This window comes from Nilaparvata lugens, chromosome 9 (genome assembly GCF_014356525.2).
Source record: "Nilaparvata lugens isolate BPH chromosome 9, ASM1435652v1, whole genome shotgun sequence".
Classification (NCBI taxonomy): Eukaryota; Metazoa; Arthropoda; class Insecta; order Hemiptera; family Delphacidae; genus Nilaparvata; species Nilaparvata lugens.
Genome location: NC_052512.1, coordinates 31,451,781 through 31,457,798, shown reverse-complemented (window position 1 = coordinate 31,457,798; position 6,018 = coordinate 31,451,781). Strand labels below are relative to the sequence as shown.

The 6,018-nt window shown below is 30.9% G+C and overlaps 1 long non-coding RNA gene across 1 annotated transcript; it reads left to right on the top strand.

The window, feature by feature from the left end:
* The first annotated feature begins 3,771 nt into the window (after window positions 1–3,771).
* On the top strand, window positions 3,772–5,425 carry LOC120352912. Its single transcript, XR_005572130.1, has 2 exons — window positions 3,772–4,061; window positions 5,308–5,425. It is a non-coding gene; the product is annotated as an uncharacterized LOC120352912 (long non-coding RNA).
* Window positions 5,426–6,018: the final 593 nt, after the last annotated feature.

Genomic DNA, 6,018 nt, shown 5'->3' with positions numbered 1-6,018 from the left:
CTTTACCAAACATCGAGTAGAGGCACTAACCACTAAGAAGAATACAATCGATCAGTAGGCCTACTAACGAATTGATTATTTGAATAAATCACATTAATGTGAAGAACATAAATAGATGATGAAATAACACAAACATCACAACACTTATAATCTTTTCGTTAGACTGGTCATTTCTCTTTATTCTTTTATTTGTTACATATTATGGTGAAGGCGTCGATCGCCCATCATCCCATTTATTTGTTACAACTTCTTATTGATTTTTAATAAATTCAGGAAGGTTATTGTGTTATCTTTATTTAAAAAAGTATGAAACATTTTGTCCAATATCCTTTTCCACTGAAACTTCGAGGTCAACATTTGAAGTCCAAGACTTAAAAACCAGAAAATCCTTTAAGCCACGTTTACACCACGTTTACATTACATTAGACATAAGGATGATATAACTAGATCTACAGTTAGATTGACTAGAACTCTGAAGAGTCATAAGTACCTACAAATTTGCATGTCTAATTTACTACCAGATAATGTTAAGCAGTTACCATTGAAAACGTTTTGTATTGCTGTTGATGAATGCTCAAGTCTAAAGTTTTTTATTCTGTTAATGAGTACCTGGAATAACTCAATGTGTATGTGTAAATTTTATCGTTTGTATGGTCTATCTTGTGATATTTTACCTTTTATGACAGAGCCTATTTTTCATGAATTTTTTTCCTTAGTTTATTGTTAAAGTTAGCATATCATTCTATTTATGTATTTTATTATTAATTTTAGGCACCTGCTGTAAAATCTTTTAGGTTTAGTGAAACCAATTTTGTAATGCATTTTTCTGCATTTTTTAATGCAGTTTTCATAATATTGTAAAAAATATATCGTTTCTTATCTCTTTTAAAATAAAATGAAGTATCTTTTTGATATTTGATATTATTTTGATGAGATAGCAGTGCACCCGTTCTTGTTCGGGAGGACTGAAAAGTAGAGAACAATTATCAAAGTTTTTAATATTATTATATACCAGTACAAATGTTTATCAAAGTACTACATTATATCAGGAAAAACTACATGACAAATATTTAATAGGATATTAAAAGATAAGTAAGGGAGGCTTTCCTTTTAAATGTTAAGGTTACTTATAAAAAGTTGGATAATAATAATTATCATTGATAATAATTCTTTATTCCAAAAGAATATTGAATAGCAATTTTGGTAAACATTCATACAAATTTGGAATAATTCTATTCATACAATATAATGTCAGCAAGTCTAGGTATTCTAAATTATCATAAATTATTGTACCAGGTTATCACTGATGTTGTGTTGTAGGTTGTATTTACTTAAACATTACAGGAGCAATAAATAACACAAGTTGGTTAACGAGTAAACAAGTTGAACAAAATGTATCTATAAATGGATTGGTTTTTGGAATAAAGATATCATCTGAACAAGTACATTTTGTAAATTCTATCTATTAATACCAATAACAACTCATAGTCCAGTCAAATGGTCGTTTTTCAGGAAACAGCCCCGAAATAAGTTTTTTCGACGGTTCTATAAATGTATTTTGGGCATTGAATTCTAATCTGAAATTTGCTAACACACCAGAGGGCGACTTAACCAAAATTTTGGACTTTTTTCAAGTTCTCCATTTAATCTCGAGAACCTTGAATTTTACGATAAAAAGCATTCTCTATACGATATTAAAGATGATAAAATTTCCAATGAATTGAGTGATCGCACAGGACTAATTTTTGGATTTTTTATCTGAAGTGTTCCACAAGATACGCATCTTTGAATGTGCGAGAAATTTGTGATATTTCCTCCATTTTCACAGTCTCGCATAAGCAACGTTGCGTATATTGTGGAAAACTTCAGATAAAAAATAAAAAAATCTGTTGTGGCGCACTCACACAACTTTCGTGCCGTTATGAAAATTGATCACCTGACGCTAGTGCAAACGCGCATCTCAAGTCAAAGATCTGAGCCAGCTGGTGACAGTTCAATAACCCTGGATACACACGAGATCTGCTATCTCATCATATTTAATAGAATAGAATCAACAGTTGCCAAAAGTTTGCAATTGAATAATTACATTTTCTCAAATTTCAAGCTTATTTTCAATTTAAGGTGAAAATGTTACTGGACATTAATTGAAGAGATTTCCATGCTCAATTTTTTCCACTCGAAATTTTTCGTTCAAATTATATCTGAGACCTGATAATTGGAAATCTAAAATCGAACTTTGCATAGATGGGGCGGAGCTCCTGAAATTTTTACAGATATGGGACTTGTGGCAGTTGACGATATAGCTTATCAATGACTATTTTAGGTATGAATTTGATCAAATCGTTGGAGCCATTTTAAAGAAAATCGCGAAAAACCCTGTTTTTGACAACATTTTCGCCATTTTAGCCGCCATCTTGAATCGCATTCGATCGAAATTGTTCGTGTCGGATCCTTATAGTGTAAGGACCTTAAGTTCCAAATTTCAAGTCATTCCGTTGATTGGGAGATGAGATATCGTGTACACAGACGCACATACACTCATACATACACACACACACACACACACACACACACACATACAGACCAATACCAAAAAACCACTTTTTCGGACTCAGGGGACCTTAAAACGTATAGAAATTTAGAAATTGGGGTACCTTAATTTTTTTCGGAAAACAATACTTTCTATGGTAATAGGGCAAGGAAAGTAAAAAGTAGTCGAGGTTGTAATGAATTTTCTCCTCTTTTCACTCCCATGAATTATACTTCTGTTACCGTTCAAAAGTTACAGCCAATTGAATGATGATTTTTATTTTCTAATTTTTCTTGCGATTTTACTGTTTAAAGAGTCTCTAAAACGAGTAAAATACATGATAGAAACTTGCGATTGGTCTCAAATGAGAGAAAAGTTCATGCTCTATAAGCATAGTTGCCTTAAATTGATCTTGCATTACTGTTTATTATCGAAAAACTGTCGAAACTGTAAAAATGAGAAAAATATCGCAAATGTCTTGATTTTTTGAAACAAACTTATCTTACTTCACGATTATATTTTTACAAAAATCATTCCCCTAAATAAAAGAGTAGATTCTTTTCTTCAAATCAAGACCAAGTATCATTTTGAGTTACCGAGACACACATTTTGAATATAGAAATTGGTCATTTTTCTATGCATTGAAAAATATGGGCTAAAATACCTAAAGGAGAAATTTTCTATTTTTTCAACAAATTTTAGTGACATGATAAATGATTTTTAACCGCCTTGACGAGCTGATATGAACAAGCTGTATGAGGAGATGTGATTATTCAGTCATTTGAAGTTTTGATCCTCGACGTAACCTTATGCATGCCCCCCACTAGGAAATACTGAAATCATGATCATGAAATACTGAAATAACATCATGAAACGCCCTCGAAATTGGAATAATTACATTAGATTAAAATGTGCATTACAATTTAACTTATCATTGGCTTTTAAGAAAATTAGGTTGCAACAGCGAGGAAACTCAAACACAGAACCATTAAAAATTAAAATTAAGCAAAAGAGATCAGAATAATAGTGGATGATGAAGTAATAATTTATTTTTGTCAAAGATTTACCTTTAAACTCATAGGCTTAAAATTACTAAAATTCCTGCATACAAAATATTATCAATTGTATTTTTTATGCTTGATCAAATACACAGCTGCAAGATCAATAAAAAGTGGTTCAACTGATGAGAGCACAGCAGTTATTTCAAGTCCTTTGACATTTGCAATTGTAAAAATTTTCTTGTAATATGCTTTGAATTAATTGCTTTTTAGGAAGTCTCCAAACAATAGAGAAAACCTCTTATGATAATATCATTCGAGTTCATAGAGACATTGCAGTCAACCAACCAAGGGAAAACAAGATTACTCGCGATATCAAAAAGGCGATTCGTCGTTTACCAACGGAGAAATAAGAATTACACACTTTCTGAACGCAGTGGCTCATGGTGTCTAAAACATTGTCAATAGGCCACTGCCTCAGAATGAGTGGTTCCTTCTTGATATTGCTGGAGAGGATGAAGTGATGTGAGAAGGTAAGTGTCAGATTGGCGAGATAACCATTACAATCAATGGTCGACAGCCAAAAAGTTACATATTACTTGTACCTTGATTTTAGTATGTGGAAATTATCATTTATATTAAAGCGACAGAGTAATTTTTCATTTCAAATGGGATAACCAATGAATCCTAATGTAATATTATTCTTGTGAAATAAATATTTAGCTGTATCCATAATTTTTACCATCTCTGCACTAGTGACACCCTGGGTTGGAGAACTCACTCATGAAATGTTGTATTGTAATTTTTGAAACGCGCAACTTTTAATTATACAGAGTTGATTAAAATTATGAAAACAGCTAAATATTTCTTTTACAAGAATTATTTGAAAGGAGGTTTCATTGGGGATCCAATGAAATGAAAGGATCTATATTGAAAGAAAAATTACTCTTTCGCTTCAACATCTTTTTCCCTCATATGAATCGAAATTCATTTTTTTTTAATGAAAGATGGTCATGTGATACATGATTTCAATACAGAGTTCCAAGAGAAAATCGCACATTGATATCTCAACCCGTATCAGTTTGTTGATGTAAAAGTTGCAAATTAGCCAGCTGAAATCATGTGTCAGCCCATGAAGGACTGTCTGTGACAGCTCCCAAATAGCCTCAGCTGATGTTATGAATGAATGAATGGAAAAACTGTAGTAATTGCATGCAATGAATTCTTCAACTGGCTTAATGATAAATCACAACAAATGTTTTACTTGAGCAATTTCAATGTTATTGTTATATCCTGAAAAAGGACGAAGGAGTTGGTAAATTTTGTTGGCCAACGAGCTTGAGCTGTAAAAAGAGTCGAAGAATATGTGTTCAAAATTTGAAGTTGATTGATCAAATCTTTCAAAAGTTATTGTTGAACATACACACGACGGACAACGACTTTGGCCTTGAGTTGAAAGTAAAAACTCGCTAATGCTCGATTAATATTTTTTATGGATTCTATATGCATTTTCTAAATGCATTTTTATTGATTTGTATCACAGCCTACTATAGATTATCTAAAGTAAGCCATGTTTGAATGCATTTTCTATATGCATTTTAGTTTGATGTTACTATGATTATATAAATGTCCTAAATATTTATTGATAATCTACAGATGTGGTTCAATCATTTTAAACATGTGATTATAAGATGTTAGGAACTCCTGACTCATAACTAGATAATATTACTGTTTTCATTCAAATAACTGATTTAAAAAAATTAATTTTCATCTTTTCAGGTTGTCCGTATCTCCAGAAGAGGTTGTAAATATTAGGTGGATAGGAAATATTATTAGGATAGATCTGTAAATATTATAATGTATTAATATATAAATAAATAAATTGCAACTTGAAAATATGTAGAATATCAAGACTTTTTATTTCTATCATTAAAAAACACCTTGTGTGACTAATTTGTTTCAAATTTTCGATGTAGTGTTTTTTCCTCACATGAAAAATCACTGTTGTTGGGTCTAGTCCAACAAGGAAATTTCAGACTTGATCATTGTTGAAGCATTGTCCAGATGCTGCATTACAGATCTGACTCGACTAAATTATAATGTACAGCAGACAGCATTGGAATATTCAAGATATATTGAGAGTCATAAGAAAATATAATTGGACTCATGATAAAATCTATCACTTTATTTTTTAATTACAACACAATATAATACAACTTGGATAAAATATAAAAATAGGAAATATAAATGAATGTTTAAATATAGATAGAAATACAAATCTCAGAACCCTTTTAAATTATTTTATCACAACTTAATTTGGACATTAATGCCATTTTCAAGTTTGAAAATGAATCGGAATGCTTCAGACTTGAAAATGGCATTTAATGTCCAAATCATGTAGTGATAAAATAATTTAAAAGGGTACTGAGATTTGTATTTCTATTCATATTACAAAAAAGCCCTAAAGAAAAAGAGAAATAAGTGTTTATA